Genomic DNA, 19,032 nt, shown 5'->3' with positions numbered 1-19,032 from the left:
AAATGATAAGGTGAAATAGTTGAAGTAATGAAACATTTATGACCTTAGTAAAAATTTACAAGAAGAGCTCAGTATTTATTTGTTAGCTTTATTAAAAATTTCTTTCAATGTAAGTTTCATTTTTTGTACAAATACAGAGTTGCCAACTCTCCCGATTTTCGAGCGCTCTCCCGCCAACCTGATTTACAATATATTTCTCCTGACTTTTTCTTATTCTTAAAATTTCTCACGATTTTTATGGAACTTGGCTTAATATTTTGTTATATGAACAACAACAACAACAAAAAAAAAAAAAAAAAAAAAAAAAAAAAAGGTGATTTTGGACGTCTGAAAGCAATTTAAATTTTTCTAGATTATATCTAAAACAAAACCTTGTGAATCAGATAACTTCTGCTTTGTGAGTGAGAGCATATACGTATCCAGAAACATCATTCTCCAGTTCTCCAATAGGCATTGAGCTCCACTGCGTGTCATCTGGCATATATTAGCCAATGAGGACAAAGCAAGCTGTTATTTAGTTATTTCGTTCATTTTGTTCTGAGTTGTCTGAGTACACACGTGCGTTCAGGAAATAGTTTTAGAAATTATCATCTTTTGTTATGTCTGTGAGAAAGGTGAAATACTCGTGTACGTTTAAAAAATCGTACACAGGTGACTTTCCTTTCATTTCCTCAAGGAAATGTAATAAATTTGCGATCTGTACCATCTGTCGTTGCGATTTTTCGATTTCGTATTGTGGAAGGACGGATGTTCACAAACATGTGCGTACACAAAAACACAAGGACAACATAAGTTGTTTTGAAAAAAATAAATTTAATTTTTCTTCAAAAACAAAGGACCAAAACATTATTAATGCAGAATGTCTGTTCTCTGCCTTTTTACTGGAGCACAATCTGCCACTGAATGCATCGGATCACACTGCAGCTTTATTTAGAAAAGTGTTTCTCGATAGTCAAATTGCTAAGAAATACTCAAGTGCAAGGATCAAAACAGGTGCAATTGTTAAAAAAATGGGTTTGAAAAATAAATCTTTAGTTATTGATTGCATTAAAACAACTCTGTTCTGCTTCTTTACGGATAGAAGTAATAATACCAATTCAAAACTGTATCCAATTGTGGTTTCAATTTTTTTAATCCAGACTCATTTCTTCCCCACTTTAGAAGGACATTCGACAGGTGTTAATATAGCATAGCTAATTATTAAAACTTTAAAAGAAAATGCAGTACCTCTGGATAATTTGCTTAGCACTTGGTGCCGATAATGCACCAGTAATGATAGGCTTGAAGACTGTTGTTGCAGGCATCTTAAGAAAGGAAAATTCAGATTTTCAGATTATGAGATACACCTGTCATCTCTTAAATTTAGCAGCTGAAAAAGGGGCAGCTTCTTTATACCAATAAATGCGGATGAACACATTTTTGATATTTATTATTATCTTGAAAGGAGTTCTAAAAGGAAGAAAAAATTGAAACAGTTCCAACAGCTGCATAACAGCAGTTTACAATTAGAAAACTTGGATAAAGTTATAAAATGAGCTAGGATTGACACACAGTGGAGTTTAATTGTAAAACTGAAAGGTGCTGATGGAATTGTAAAATATAGTGAACTATCTAGAATTATGTTGGCCATCTTGACAGTTCCCCATAGTAATGCAGAGTGTTAGATGATTTTCAGTGTTATTGCGAAAACGAGGACTAAATTTAGATCTAATATTAGTGATGACACATTAAGACAAAAGCAGGCCCATGTGGCGATTGCTATCAACAAAACTATGAAGTTTCTTTCTAAAAGAAAGCAACAACTGCCACTGTTTATAACATTTGTACGAAAACTGATTAAAGTGTCTTTTTGTTTTCTTAAATGATGCAAGTAATAAAAATGTTTTTTATGTGTAAGGTATTTTTGTGTTGCTTGCATTTAAGAATTAGTTACCATTTAAAGTTAATTCATTATTAAAAACTATATTTTTACCATTTAAAAAGTCTTTTTAACATTGCCAAAAATCTTGATTTCTTAAAAAAATCTCCTGATTTTTGGGTGTCATAGGTTGGCAAGTATGCAAATACTTTCCCTTTAATATTAATAGATAGTGAATTTTTTTTATTCAGCTACAAAGTTACATTGTTCAAGTCCTATAATTGCTGACTCAAGAATTATCTTGAAATTATAAATAAAAAATCTTCTCATTCTCAATAACCTCTCAACTGATTTCAGATGTTGCTGAGTTTAGGTATGAAATGATTTTCAAATCAAACATTCATTAATGTTTGTGTCATCCATGCTTCTTTATTTGGTTGATAGGTAATGGAGAAAATAATTACTCCTTTAAATGTTCGAGGTCATGTATGTTTTCCGAATATGCAAGGTTTATCTTTGCACATTCATGCAGCATTTGTACTTTACAAAATCATTAGTTTCACTTAGGAATCCTGAACTATAGTTGCGGTCTTTCCCACAGAGATTGCCAAGGTATTTCAGGGCACATATTGCTAGAACAGACCAATTTTATCAGCAGTATAAACTTGTTTTGGAAATAAGTTTTTATTATGAGTTATAACATGGCAAGGAATGTGATGCTTTTTTTTCCTTAAGATTTTTATCTTTGTTATTAGAGTATATTCCTGATTATCCACACCTGCCGCACAAAGTTTTTTTTTTTTTTTCCCAGCATAAAGCAAAGAAAATAAAAATGCTCACAAAACTGAGCAAAACATTATATTTGCTAACATCGTGCTTATTTATGGCAAAAATATCCCAGGCCTTCTTGGAACCTTCCCCTCTGATGAGTAAGTGATTTCTTACTCACCCTTGCAGTGCCTGCTCCACCGCCCTCTCTCGTCTTAATCTTACTGACATGTCCACTTCTTCCTACTCGCCATTGTTAGTTTAAGCCAGATAGTGTTTGCAAACTGGTCGTAGTTAATTTCTTATGTTTTATTGTGTTCAGTTCTGGTGCTTTTTGGTTTTGTGTTTTTCGTTACCGATTTAAAATGTCAAGAAAATGAAAGAAGGTTGTGTTGACGATTGCGCAAAAACTAGAATTAATTTCCAAAGTAGCAAACGGCGCTACAAGGCAGCAGATGGAATTGGATTACGGAATCGCGGAAACAACAGTGCGTGACATTCTAAAGTAAAAAGACAAACTGGTGAACTTTGCATCAATGTCGGACAGTGCTTCCCGAATGAAAACGCGAAAAATTATGAAGGGTTCTACCTTTGATGAGCTAGACGCGGCATTGACAGAGTGGTTAGCTCAAGTTCGAAAAGAGAGTACTCCTGTAAATGGTCCTATCATTGCGGCCGAGGCAAAAACCTTTTTTGAGTTGTTAGGCCTGAAAGGAACTTTTGATGCGTCTTCTGGCTCATTTACTCGTTTTAAGCAGTGACATGGAATTTAAGAAATTGGACTTCATGGGGAGAAATTTAGTGGTGACCAACAAGGAGCCGTCGATTTCCGCTGTGAATTTGAAGAATTTGTTTTAAAAGAAGAGCTATCTTTTGAACAAATTTACAATGCCGACGAATCGGGACTTTTGTGGAAATGTCTTCCCACTCGCACTTTAGCATTTGAAAGTGAAAGTAAAGTGTCGGCTCATAAAAGCAGCAAGGAAAGGATCACTATCATGTCTTGCAGTAATGCAAGTGGTGGGCATAAAGCTAGACTTGTTGTCATTGGAAAGTAAAAAAAAAAAAAAAAAAAAAAAAAAAAAAAAAAAAAAAAAACGAGATCTTTCAAAGGCACAAGGATAGAAAATTTGCCCGTTGATTACTTAAAAGAAAAAAGGATGGATGAACCGAAACATTTTTCAAGAATGGTTCGAAAAAATCTTTGTCCTTCAAGTGCGTAAACATCTTAAATCGAAAACTCTGCCTGAAAAAGCTGTGCTATTGATCGACAACGCACCTTCTCACCCAGGAACAAGCGTGCTAAAGTCTTCTGATGACACATTTTTGCAAAGTTTCTCCCCCCAAACGTTACTGCGCTAATCTAACCCAAGGACCAAGGAGTCATTGCAACAATGAAGAGAACATATCGAACCAAGCTGCTAACGACCAAAATTGAAGAAGGTTATGATCTGAAAGAGTTTTGGAAACACTACACAATCTTGGACAGCATCTATGATATTGCATCTGCATGGGACTCAGTGAAACCGTGAACCCTCATAAAATCATGGAGAAAACTCATGCCTGATTTTGAAGCCAACAACAACCTAACCCCTTTGAGTTGTGAAGAAGAGAATGAAGATGTAGACACGCCCACGGCAAGACGTCAACGAACCTGGCTTCAAACGCTTGACAGATAACGAAATTGTAAAGAAAGCAAAGGGAGAGACCGAGAATGAAGGAGCAAAGTGAAGGTGAAGAAGAGCCCACTGTGCAGATGCGGAAGACTCACGAAGCGCCTTTGTTACAAGTCGACGGACTGCTGAGCTATTTGGAAGAACAAAGCGATGCAAAGTTGGCCGAGAAACTTATGCTACGAAAAATGCAATCTCGGATCAAGAGAAAATGCTTCCAAAGCAAGAAACAAACACAAATGACTGATTTCTTCAAAAGGTTGTAGTTGTACAGTTATGCTTTTGTAATTACATAATGCATTAAAGTATTAAAACAGTACCTATGTATTAATTTTTCTGTGTATCCTTAACACCTCTTGTAAGTACAAAGCACTTTTCTGTTTTCATTAACAAAATGCATTTTAGGTTAGTTTTGAGTGATATACTAAAATCAGGGTTGTCACGCTACCTGGAAAACCGAAAAAAGTCAGGGAATTCGGAAATTGACCAAAAAATTCAGAGAAAAGTCAGGGAATTTCATACAACGATCTCGCCAAAAACAGCGAGTTTTGCGCCGACGTCGGAAGAGATCACTTTTTTGGCGAATTGTGTATCACGTGAGTGTCATTCGGGCAGCTGGCATAGAGCCAATTTTTGCAGCTCCAATCTGATTGTCTTTTAGAAAGGCAAAGCAAGTTTCCCACAACTTTTGGTTTCCAGCAACCTCGAGAATCGCATGTGCAGTGCATGAACTAAAGAAAATACCTGTTCTCGTATAAAACAAAATGGGTTTAATCCTGGTATACGGTACCATGAAGGTTAGAATAAAAAAATATGTATTGTAAAGAAGGAAAACCTCTCTGCAACAGACGTGGCTCCGTTCCATCATAGAGGGAAACAGCTGTGCATGCGCAATATATCTGTCTCCAAAGCTCGAAACCGGTGTCGAAGTTTGAAGATCACGTTATCAAGAGTTCATAAAATGAATATCGTTTAAAATTTCTTTAAACATATTTTTTGGCGCAAGTAAATTAATTCATGGATTAGTTATTTTGAGGGGGAAAAAAAAACTACAAAAATCCGTTTTTAAAATTATTGCGAAAAATCCAAGAAAAAACATTCTTTGATAAAACATTTCTTCTTGGATTTTTCTCTATAATCTAGAAACGGATTTTCGAAGTTTTCTTTTTTTGTCAAAGAATGTTTCTTCTTAACATGTGTTTCTCAATCTCCTGTACACTTCGCGGAGAGGGAAATTCTGGCCGCCAGGTTCCGTCGCCAAATCCCTTGGCAAATTTTCCCTTCGGTTTCTAGCGGCGTAATAGCATTTGCGTGTACGGAACCTTTTCTTCAGTACATAGATGTTCTTTGGTTAAAGTAATCTCCATGTGTGGTACAGCGAGATTTGGCGACATGGTGATGAGCAGTGAACGGGTCATTTTGTTCTTGGCGACAATTTTCAAAATCATGCGAAGGCCGTACCATATACTAGGATTTTACCGCAAAATCTTTTTTTGTTTCTTTTCTTTTTAATAAATACCTTGTCATTTTGCAGTAAAATAAAAAAAATAGTAATCAGTCATCTAGGCTAACTACATTCGCTAAAATATCGTTGATTATTCTAATTCTAATTTTTAAGTAATTATCTTTATTTTTATGTTATTCATATCATTTGATGTTGCTTCTTCCCTCTAAATTTATTTATCATTAGTAAATAATATTTCCAAATTTCAGGAAATTTTCTCTGGCATAATCCTGAAATTAATTCTAGCAGTATGATGACATCACGAAATTTAATGCACATATTTTTTCCTTATGTATGCTGCGAAATAAATATAAAATACCTCAATTTAGTAAAAACATATCATTAAATAGATTTCTTTCTTTCATTTAGCTGTAGAATGTCTGAAAAAAAAAAAAAAGCCTTATTTTATTCCAGATTGGGCAGATTCTAATCTCAATCTTCAGTGGAGAAAACAACTCCTATTATAATTATATTTGTGTTTTCAAGTGTTAAGGTGCCTTTTAAAAAGACACCTCACACAAATTTACCTAAAATCTAACCTAACTTTTAGCATTGCGTTGTGATTTATAAGAACCGGATTAGCCTCATGTTGAACTGGTGATGATCATGAGTAATAATTAAATAAAACGTACAATTGTTATCCAATGTATATATCTTAAATTTTATTAAGTTTCTTAAGTGGAAAAGTAAACAAAATTATCAAAGTGTACCAAGAATAATTAAGAATAAATGTCCTCTGGGATTTATTGAATAATTAAGTGAATTTGCTACACAGTACAGGTAATACCATAATTAATTTACCTCTTAGCACAGCCAACGAACATTACGTGAATAGATTGGAATTTTCTCGAAACATACCTGGAAAACCTGGAAAAGTCAGGGAATTTCATTCTCCTGTTTGAGTGGCAACCCTGTAAAATATTAAGTGTTAGTTAAACATTTCCTGCTGTGTATTTTACGTTTTATTGTACATGAAACAATTTTTCAAAGTTGGAATGACTGTTTTCTCTTTTGCTATACCCGTTTTTAGCTTTTTTCAGATTATCCACGATTTTAGTTATCCGCGGCGGCCGTGCCACCCAATTCCGCTGATAATCAGGAGTGTACTGTATGAATTTAATAATGGCTATTTTGAATGTATGTTTTTTTTTTTTTTTTTTTTTTTTAAACTTTTGAAACTTTTGTAAATTGTTCCCTGTTTCATCTCCTTCAGTATGAAAACAGTATTATCTGGTGAATTTTTTTTTACACTTTTGCATCTAGAAATGTTTAACTTATGTTCGTTTTTAGCTCTAAGGAAATACAGTGTAAGAATAATTCTTTGAAAAGAGCAGCAATGTAGACTTTGATAAAGTTATTCACATGTGCCATTTTTAAAGCAGATGATATTTACCAGTCAGATAGTTGTCAAAGCTTTCAAAATAAAAGTTAAAATGATAAATAACGTTTTTCATGTTTTAGGTTTACTATAAATAAATAACAAACATGTGAAAAAAATCTTCTAAAAACATATACCCTGCAAAATTCTCTTCTAAACCCTCTAAAAAATGTAAAAAAAAAAAACTTTATAGAGAAGAAACTGTAACTATTTAAATCTCAGTATGTTGAATTTTTATTTCATTACTGTAGGTATAAAACAATGAAAATTTAAAGTAATTCAGAATAGCAAATTGTGTAGATTAATAATTATGTTAAATCAGATTTTGATTTTCATGCAAATAGAAGTAATGTTTTGAATATTTTGTAACTGTAGGTAAAATTATGTTATACAGTACAAAGTCCAAAATCCAGACATCCATTATCCTGAATGATCTAAAATCCGGACCTCAAAACCACCAACAGTGGTTTTCTCCTAAGAACTCTCCAGATGTTTATTTTATATAATCAAACATTTGATTCCTCCCCTCCGTGCATAATAAAACATCTGGAGAGTCCCGATTCTTAATTTCACTTTGACACTAAATAAAATACCTTGTTATTGAAGAAACAAACATTTTAGCTTAAATTTGTACAATCAGTAATTTGGCTCCGTTGCTGCATATCTGCTTTTTGGCACACATTTCAAACCGAAACATTCCACATAGATACATTGTTGATCTGACGGCAGCTTGGCGAATCATTATTTATTATACTTTCCTTTCATTGCCACTCGTTTATCAAAACATAACAACTTGAGTAATGATTCATGTAGCGATGCCTACAATTTTTTTTTTTTTATGTTAGTAGTTTAATAATAAATAAGTGTGGTAACCTTTTATGTTGACATTACACTTGGCGAGGATTTAAGTTAAATGCGCTAAAAATGTTGATGAAGAAAAATTTACCCAAAATTTCTTTCCATATGCTAAAAATAGATTTTGTTGATGATACTCATAGATTCAAAGATTACATTTAGGGCTGTTTGAATAAGAATAACCGATTTGTTATTCACATAAACCCAGAACTAGTGCCGAGGCTTTTATGGCCGCACGGAGTCGCAGAATTTAGGGCCCATGGAAACTGCATCAGGCGGTAAGATATCTAGCACTGGCCCTCAATAAGGCTTAAATATATGGTGGGAATCTATTTAGTCAGAACTATTTCAGCATCTGCAAGAAATAGACATAAGTATAATAAATAACTGCTGCCCAGTCAGTATAGTAGTCAGGGAAGCTGACTGCGATGGCGAAGGGCCTGGGTTCGAATCTCGGAAAATTCATGGTTGTAACTGTCCGTCCCTTCATAGAAAAAACGATGGTGGCCCACCTATTAGGTGCCTCCATAATAAAGAGACCACCACATCCAGCCTTGTATAGATTAATGGACTGGGTTACATTTGTAATTGTTCACAATCTGCTATTGGAAAAAAAAATAAATAAATAAATAACTAAACTAATACGATTCTGGCTTAATTGTCTCAGTGCATAATAGAAGCAAGAAAAAATTTAATGGAACAACTTGTCGTCAGTCGACACGCTCGTGATGCATAGTCAGATATGTATAGTGAAGGATAGCTAAATTTCATGATGATAGCTGCTAATTTTAAAGGTTTTCGGATATCGCAAAACAAAGGTGAAAACTTCCAATAAACGGATTTTGTAAAGAAATGTGGAGAAGCGGTAATAAATGAAGATGATATAAAAGAAGTTTTTTATTGTGATGACAATGCTTCTCGATCATCAATCAATTAATAAATGGCGAAATCTGAAGAATGGTTCTAGATCCAGAAAATACCACTACCAATAGTAAAGAAAGTGACAGAGAAGTTACTGAAAACAAGAAAATTTCAATTGGCAAGTTAGTCGGAATTCTCGAAACAGCAGTTACAGGACTTCAACAATGTAACTAAACAAGAGATTATGTTTGTCTACAGAATTAAAGAGAAAGTATTAGCACAAAAAAATGGAGCAACTTAAACTTACATTGAAAGAAATGTTTAATAAGGTAAATAAATATTAAGCCTTTTTTTTTGTAAATTTTGATACCCTTTAGATCATATATACTTCATTATTTCATAAATCCCAATTTCATATTTTTAATTTTATAATTTCTACATACCATCTTACTAGATTTAAACTGATGATCTAATATCCGGAAAAATCCCAAATCTGGAATCGCGAAAGTCCCGACGAGTCCGGATTTTCGGACTTTGTACCGTAATTATTTTTAATCATGCTTATATTGAGGAAGTAGATGTTGCTTCAAGTTCTGCAGGCATTGTAATATTTTATAGGTTTTTTAAGCCTGCTGGCATTTAATATCTATTAAGGCTGTGAGTTCTGGATGCATACAGATGAGTTTAAAAATATTCATAGTAAATAGTTTTCTTTTATGTGATTGCTGCATCATAAGAATCAACTAAATCAATTATAAAAGTAGTGGTATTAGAAAGCAGAGATAAGTATTAATATAATATATTAGTATAATAATTAAATTCATACACCAGTTAGGGAAATGTTTGAAATTAAAAAAATTTATTACTGTATTGCAGGCATGTCAAACATGGCTGCATGTTTGACTCATTTTTCTTTGACCCTTGGTTCACCCCGAGAAAATATCAAAATGTATATAATTATAGTATATTCATAAAAATTGGAATTCCACTTCTTATCAAGGCATATATACTGGTTTGAGTGACTCTCAAGATGATCTTTCAACAAAAGTATTTTCTTGACTGCCATTGAGAGAGTCTTAGCCAATTTACAGATAGTATTAAAAGAAATTCATTGCAACTCAGTTGTAAAGCAAAATTTCAGTTAAGCGTGTTCTCCAAGTTTTGTGAATTACCTGCCTGCATGGTTTCTAGAAAGCTGCAAATTTTATATGTGATTTCGACATTTGATAGTATGTATCAGTGTCAATAGCTTTTCTCACTTATGAAAGAGAAATCTACAATGAGATCCAAGTTAATTGGCATTCATTAACTTCTAAAAATTGCTAGAATGAGCAGCATGCCTCTAGACATCTGAAAGCTAGTTGCAGGGAAAAAAGATGCTAGGTATCCGAAAAGGAGCAACAAGTATCTATATTTACTACCAGGATTTCCATGTTTGTTATATTTTTTAAAGAACTAAGGTATTAAGGAAGATTTTATGTATTTTTTACATTTTAAATACATCAGTTAAGTACAAAAACGGGTTTTATTTTTTTATGGCCTTCACGGTTGTAAAATATGTCTTATTTGTTGAGGTTCTCAGTTTGACATGATTGTTGTACAGTTTTCTTCTGAAAGATTATGTGATTCAGATCTTGTAAATGCTTGATTAACAATTTAGATTTGAGAAATGAATCAAATAAGGTAAGCTATCTGACGTTGACAATTTCAGTCATATGACATATTTTGTTAAAAATACATGAAATAAAATTTTCGTAAGGAAGATCTATGAATTCAGATTTTATTAGCAAGTTGTGTCATATCTTACTTGAAAGTTTTTGGAGGGGGCCCATTAAGGGAGATGAAATGATTATCAAACATATTGTATTTCTCTAACAAAGGGCAGCCGATTTAAATTTGCGTGAAGGCACTTGACAGTCTAGGATGGGTACTCCATGTGGGTATGCAAAAACACAAAGACAACATGAATTTTCTTTTGAAAAAAAAAAAAAATATTAAGTTTTTCTGTGGAAACAAAAGACCAAAAAATTATTAATGCAGAATGCCTGTTCTCTGCCTTTTTACTGTGGCACAACCTGCCCCTCAATGCATCGGATCATGCTGCAGCTTTATTTAGAAAAGTGTTTCGTGATAGCGAAAGCAAAATCGCCAAGAAATACTCAGATGCAAGGACCAAAACAGTAAAGAAAAATGGTTGCAATTGTTAAAGAAATGGATATGAAAAATAAATTTTCAGTTATTGATTGCATTAAACAGTTCCATTCTGCCTTTACAGATGGAGACAATAATACCATTTCAAAACTGTATCCAGTTGCTGTTTCTTTTTTTAATCTACTGCCTTTAAAAATTGAGTGTAGTTTATTTTATGTGCCGACTTTAGATGGACATTTGACAGGCTTTTATAGCACACCTAATTATTATTAAAACTTTAAAAAGAAAATGCAATTCCTTTGGATAATTTCTTAACACTTGGTGCGAATAATGCACCAGTAATGGTAGGCTTGAAGACTGGTGTTGCAGGTATCTTATAAAAGGAAAATTCAGATTTGCAGATTATGAGGTGCATGTTACCTCTTGAATTTAGAGCTGAAAAAGGGCCAGTAGGTGTGAATGAACACATTGTTAATATTTATTATATTCTTCAAAGAAGTTCTAAAAGGAAGGGAAAATTGAAGCAATTCCAACAGCTGCATAATACTGAAATAAGGAAAAATTTCGAAACATGTATGTACACGCTGACTGTCTTTAAAGAAATTTTTATCTAGAATCCTCAACCAATGGAACCCATTTCTTGCAGCCCTCAGGGGGCTCACTTTTGTGAGTACAGGTGTGGCAATCCCGAGGTACCCTAGCCCTTCAGAGGATCATCTTGGTGAGATGGGTGTCACGATCCTGGAGCCCTAGTGATCTATCCTCTTTTCCGTCTCCTCTCCTCTTGGCTGGAACTTTTCCCTTTCCCTTCTCCCTTGTGGTTTCTCTCTATGAAGTTTGGGGCTCGTCACGAGAGACTAGAGCAGCCCTTGCATCTAGTTTTCGAGTGGCGAGAACACTGCCCACGTGTTTGCCGTGCGTGGAGACCCGTGTCGCTGGAAAGGAGAGTCCTGGTAGTTGAGGGGCAAGGTACTGTCCCCAACAGACTGCTTTGGCCTCTGCTTCAGCTAAACAGGAGGCACCTTAGTCGTCCTCACGGGTGTCAATCGGCTGGTCACTAGTCCTTGTGTCAGTGGCTTGGGGTCAAGCTCTCGGGAGTACCTGCTTTCGGGAAAGCCGACTGTGGGGCTTCAGTTTGTGTATAGGTCCGGCTAGCCCTAACACAGGAATCTGTGTTCCCTTGTTGGGCTCCATGGGGGGCAGGGCCGTCGGACCCGAATCAATTTTCTTTCAAATATGGCTAACTCTCATATATTTTTAATTAAAGGCTTTGAAGTCAGTCCTGTCACTCCAGCAACCAATTCTGAAAAACCTACTGTTAAAAAAGTATGTACCGATGCAAATGCAAATGATCCTAACAATTGCCCTCGTTTCGTTGTAGTCTCAAGTCCTTCTGGCGAAATTCAAAAGTTATCCTCATTTATAATTCAGAAATATATTCATTCCTCCATTGGTCAGCCAAGAAACATAAAGCGTCTCCGATCTGGAGATTTGCTTATTGATACAATTTCGGCTGTACAGTCTGCCTTCCTTCTACGATTAACCAAACTAGGACAAATCGACATAACAGTATCGGCACATAAAACACTTAATATTTGTAGAGGCGTAATCTCGGAAGTCGACCTTCTGTCTGTTTCTGAAGAAGAGTTCGTTTCCGAGCTAGCTGATCAAAATGTCAGTGCTGCCAGGCGGATCAAGATGCGTAAGGAAGGTCAGTTGATTGACACAAAACACGTGATCCTGACCTTCAAAACGCCTGATCTGCCTAAGAATATTAAGGCTGGATACCTCAATTGTCCTGTACGACCATACATTCCAAACCCTATGCGATGCTTCCAATGTCAGCGTTACGGCCATTCCAAGATGTCCTGTCGTGGCAAACTGACGTGCGCTCGATGCTCGTTGGTTGGTCACGATAGCGATAATTGTACTGCTGCCACATTATGTATAAATTGCAAGGGTGATCATCCAGCATTCTCTCGTTCCTGTCTGAAGTGGAAATTAGAAAAGGAAGTCCAGACCATAAAAGTTTCTAGGAACATTTCATATGCCGAAGCCAGAAGACAAGTTCAAAGCACACAGCCTCAGTCAAAGAAATCATATGCCAATGCCGTGAAATCAACCCTCACTATAGCCACCCAAACTTCCATAAGTACACAGACTCCACCAAATAAAACCCAGCAGCCTGAAAGCAAGAAAAAAGAAAATCTAACTCATGTCATACAAAATAAAGAAATAGCAATCCCGAGCAAACCCAAAACTGTGCCTCCAAAAATAGTAACCAAAAATAGAAGTCCCAGCAATTGTTCTGCAAATGAAATTATTTCTGAATCTGCAGATTCAGACAGTATGGAAGTGGAAGACGGTCTAAAAGTTCCCAAACATCTGCTTCCGCACAAAACTAAAAAGGAACACAGGAAGAGCAAACATCAATCATAATGGCCACCTTGTCTCATGGAACTGTCGCGGTTTCCACCGAAATTTCCTTGACATCAAAGCTATGATCAATGCTTATCATCCTGTGTGCTTGGCAATACAAGAGACGAATCTGAAACCTGATCAACATGCAAAACTTCGGAGGTTTTCTCTCGTCAGGAAGGATAACCTTGCAGGTGAACGCGCCAGTGGAGGTATATGTCTCCTCACCTCACTGGACTATCCCTCAAGTTCCTTTCCTCTGATGACATCTCTCCAAGTGGTCGCTGTACAAGTAAATTTTGATATTGTAGTTTCAGTCGTTTCTCTTTATTTGCTTCCTAATGAGCACATTGATCAGCAAGATTTAAATGGTCTTATAGAGCAGCTGCCTGCGCCTTTCATCATAATGGGAGATTTTAACGGCCATAGTCCGCTCTGGGGTAGTAAAGATACAAATTGCCGAGGAAGGCAAGTTGAGCGAATGATTGAAGATCATAGCCTTTGTCTCCTAAATAATGGGCAGGAAACTTACTTCCATGAGCCTTCTAGGACATTCCACGTTCTTGATCTAGCCATCTGTTCACCATCTCTATTGCCATTTTGCAATTTTAGTGTTGGAAGTGATCTCTACAACAGCGATCATTATCCTATTGTCTTGTCTCTTGCACGAAGAGGAGCGAACCCCATGTCGAGACTTCCTCGGTTCATACTGGATAGGGCAGACTGGGAACTCTTCTCTTCCTCTGCAGAGCTCATACGGAACATGGTAGAAGATGTGCTTATCGATGATGCAGTGGAAGCAGTTACAACTGCTATTACTCAGGCAGCTATGCTCTCCATTCCTAGAACATCAGGAAAAATAATGAAATATTCGAAACCGTGGTGGAATCGCGACTGTCATGAAGCACTGAAAAAACAGAAAAAAGCATGGGGAATTTTTCGTAGATACCCAACTTTGCGAAACCTGATGGCATTTAAAAGAGCCAAAGCAAATGCACAAAAAGTAAGGAGGCAGAGCCAGAGGGATTCCTGGATTTCGTATGTGTCATCAATAACATCTTCTACGCCTTGTAAGCGAGTTTGGGAGAGAGTCAGAAAAGCATGCGGGATATATAAGGACCACTCACTTTCCTTTTTGGAAAAAATGGCCGAGTGATTAGCTCCATAGAAGAAATTGTGAATACTATTGGTGAGACATTTGCTGCCGTTTCTTCCAGCCGAAATTACTCACCTGCATTTCTTTCTCTCAAGCAACGCTCTGAGAAAAATCCCATCGCTTTCAACTCTTCCAACTTTGAGCCTTATAATAGAGATTTTACTGTGCTGAGTTAAAGAGAGCTTTGTTACAGACACATAGGTCTTCTCTGGGTCTTGATGGCGTGAATTACGAAATGCTAAAACATCTGTCCTATAAGTCACTGAATGCCCTTCTAACTCTTTACAATAGAGTGTGGAAGGAGCATACTTTTCCCAGTGCATGGAGAAGAGCTGTTCTAATTCCTATTGCTAAGCCAGGGAAAGATCCAAGGAATCCCTCCAACTATCGGCCAGTTGCCCTTACCAGTTGCATATACAAACTGTTTGAAAAGATGGTAAACAGCCGCCTTGTCTACTTCTTGGAAAAAAATAATATCATATCATCTTATCAAAGCGGTTTCCGAAAGGGGAGAACGACCGTAGATAACATGCTCCTTTTAGAGACATCCATTCGAAAAGCATTTGTAAGAAGAAGGCACCTTGTCTCAATATTCTTCGACATTGAGAAAGCTTATGATAAGGCATGGAGATACGGTATACTTCGGGATCTTCACGAGAGTGACTTGCGCGGCAACCTACCAATTTTCATTCAGAATTTCTTGAATATTAGAACTTTTCAAGTAAGGATTGGCTCTGTTTTGTCAGATATTTTTGAACAGGAAGAGGGTGTGCCACAAGGCTGTGTGCTTAGTGTAACCCTGTTCATTTTAAAAATAAACTCTGTACTAAAAGAACTTCCTCCCACCATCTTGGGATCTCTATATGTCGATGATTTACAGATTAGCTGTCGAGGGTCAGACATGAGATACATAGAGAGGCAATTGCAGATGGCTCTGAATAAGATCCAAGAATGGTCAAACAAACAGGGATTTACTTTTTCGAAACAGAAAACTGTGTGCGTACACTTTTGTAGGAAGCAAGGTCTGCATCCTGAGCCTGAGTTATATCTGAATGGTACAATTATTCCAGTTGCGTCCGAAGTAAAATTTTTAGGAGTAACGTTCGACCAAAAATTGACTTTCCCTTCTCATGTTTTAAACCTGAGAAATAACTAACACTAAATTAACCTTAAAAACACTAAATATTTTAAAAGTATTGGCGAACACCTCCTGGGGTGCAGAGCATTGCTCCATGCTTTGCATTTACAGACCGCTTGTCCGCTCTAGACTGGACTATGGCTCAGTGGTTTACCGATCCGCTCGGTCATCAGTATTGTTAAAATTGGATCATGTTCATCATCAAGCTCTGCGGATTTGTTCAGGAGCTTTCAGGACTTCTCCTGTCCAGAGTGTTGACTCCAATGAACCATCACTTTATCTGAGGCGTGAGCAATTGTCCCTATTGCACTATTTTAATATTCTATCCCAACCTGAACATCCCAATAAGCTGTGCTTACTTGATAATGTGTGTAACACTTTATTTGAAATACGTCCATCATGTGTTCCTATTTTTCCATTAAGAGTTCGGCCTGTCATTGAGGAACTTTCACTCTCTGATATGCACCCCCAAGTAGTACAGAATTTTGAAATCCCACCTTGGGAAAATGCATAAATTCAGCTTCTTGATGTTTTCAAGCATCACATCAAGGCAACCACCAACGACATCATTTATAGACAACTCTTCGCTGAGCACAGGCAGAATTATAGCAGTTATTATCCGATATATACAGATGGATCCAAGTCAAATGATCATGTTGGGATGGCATTTGTATTTCAAGATCACATAGAGGGTAGACGTTTGCACAACGGTTTCTCAGTCTTAACTTGTGAACTAACTACAATCTATAATAGTCTTTTGTACATCTCAAAGCTCTGCCACAAAAAGTTCATAATTTATACAGACTCGTATAGTGCTCTTAAATCTTTGGAAGCTTTTCCCAACACTCAAAATTCTGTAATAGTGGATGTCCTAAAAATACATATAAACTTGACGAGTCGTGGATATGAAATCCTGTACTGCTGGGTTCCCGGGCATACGGGAATAAAGGGAAATGAGCTTGCAGACATCGCGGCAAAATCTTCTGTTGAACTGTCCAGTCGCCTCATCCCTTATAGAGATATCTGCTGTGTCATCAAGGGAAAGGTCCGAAAAAAAAATGGCAACAAATTTGGGATGTTCAGCATCACAACAAGTTGAGAAATATGAATCGAGCATTGGGATTTTGCTGGAAATCGTAAGGAGGAAGTTCTTTTGACGCTCCTCAGAATTGGTCATACTAGAGTCACACATAACTATCTCCTCAAAACTGAAAATGAGCCTGTCTGTTCAAATTGTAATGTTTGTTTATCTGTTCGTCATATTTTAATTGAGTGTCCATGTTTTAATAGTCTTCGCAAGAAATATTTTAGTAGCTGTGACTTACCTCTCAACCGTTTAATCGGAAGAGAGGTCAATTGCAATTTATTTTACTATTTAAAAGAGACAGACTTTTATCATCTAATGTAATTTGTTTTGAAGACTGTGTCTTGAATATTCTTATATGCTTTTAACTTAATTTTATATGACTTCATCTTCTGGATTTGGTATAGTATACTTGTTTTTAACTATTGTATTTTAATTTCATCATTTGTAATCGTCATCTCGTGTTTCGCGCGCTATAATCATCTTTGGTTTTGTGCCATAATCTCTCACTCTCACTCACTCACCCATTTTTTGCATTTTTTAAAGAAGAAGTAAAGATAAAAGGCTCTATTGAAAGTTATAAAATATTAACAGCAAATGGAGATCTAGTTACATACTTCAACTGTTAAAATTAGGTTTGAGAAAAATAAAGTAATTTCTGCACCAGTGAGCAATTTCATTGGCAGTTTTCAAAATAATACTACAAAACATAAGCATAAAACTGATACAAATTTCTCTGAAAATAAAATAAAAAAAAAAAAAAAAAAAAAAAAAAAAGACTGAGCAAGGGATAAATTTTCCGATTACTCTAATCTATGTTTATCTTTTGAAGAACAAATATTTGTGTTTTTTCTTCAGACCTTAACAAAGCCTTTTGCTTTTTTGTACAATTCATTTTGCCTACATTCAATGTTCTTAACACTTAGTTCTACAAAGTAGGATACTATTAATTCATGTTTTGCAATCAATGATTTATGAACTTAAGACATATTTAAGACATTTTATCGAAGTTGGTAAAACCAGTCTTTGTCTTCTGATTCTTTATATGATGTGATTTATGGTGAAATTGAAAATCGGAAGAAAGATTTGTTAATAGGGGCTACAGCTCACAAATTATTGGAAAAACTTTTGGAGGAAAACAAAAATAAACTTTATTTTTACGTTAGAAGCTGTGTAGCTTCTGCTGAGTATGTGATTACATACTGCATAAATTTCCAATCAACTATGAAGTGATTTTACTCACTCTAGCAAATGTGTCTTTTTCTGATATAAGGATTTTTTAAATAGATTTCCAGTTTTACTTCATTTAGCCATGAAAGACAATGATATTGATGTTGGAACTGGTAAAAATTGCAGTCGCAGTTTACAGTTACAAAACTGGAATAGGTTATAAAACCAGCTGGGATTGACACCCAGTGGAGTTTACTTGGAAAACTAAAAGGTGCTGATAAAATTTTAAAGTGTAGTGAAATGTCTAGAATAATGTTTGCCATCTGAACATGCAGCGTGTGAGAGGAATTTAGTGTTGTGAAAACAAGGACTGAATTTTTGTCTAATATTAGTAATGAAATATTAGAAAAACTTTTATTATCAAAATCAGTCCTACGTGGCAATTACTATGAACAAAATCATGAAGGTTCTCTCTTAATGAAAGAAAAACCTGCCACTGTTCATAGCATTTGTACAAAACCTGATTAAAGCATTATTTTTTTGCTAAAAGGTGCAAATAATAAAAGTATTTTTTGCATGCAATTATCTTTATACCATTTGCATATAAGAATTAGTAACTGGATTTTCAGATATTAATTAGTAACTATTTAAAGTTAATTCACTATTAAAAGCATTTTTATCATTTAAAAAATCTTTTAGTCATTGAGAAAAATCTCCTGATTTCTTAAAAAAATCTCCTGAGTTTTTAGTGTAGTAGGTTGGCAAGTGTGTTAGTGCCACATAATACACATATTGATTCGGTGATACCTCAACTACTGAGGTGAGGAAGGGATACTCCAGTTTTAATATTATAAAACATATGTAGAAATTGAATTAAATTATATTTATTGTATTGGTTTTTCACTTATTATTTGTATTACAATAAGAGGAAAACGGCATTTTTCTCTCATTGCAACATCGGTAATAGCTTGAAATGGTAACTTTTGTATTTATGGTACCAATAGTGATACTTTTGTAC

The 19,032-nt window shown here is 35.4% G+C and overlaps 1 protein-coding gene across 1 annotated transcript in view; it reads left to right on the top strand.

Moving 5' to 3' along the window:
• Nnp-1 (Ribosomal RNA processing protein 1 homolog Nnp-1) overlaps positions 1–19,032 on the top strand; it is a 55,993-nt gene that overhangs the window by 22,091 nt on the left and 14,870 nt on the right. The window lies entirely within an intron of this gene.

Source organism: Stegodyphus dumicola, chromosome 8 (genome assembly GCF_044657685.1).
Source record: "Stegodyphus dumicola isolate Sdum_Otavi_A_Nest chromosome 8, ASM4465768v1".
Taxonomy (NCBI): domain Eukaryota; kingdom Metazoa; phylum Arthropoda; class Arachnida; order Araneae; family Eresidae; genus Stegodyphus; species Stegodyphus dumicola.
This window is presented reverse-complemented; position numbering and strand designations above follow the sequence as displayed.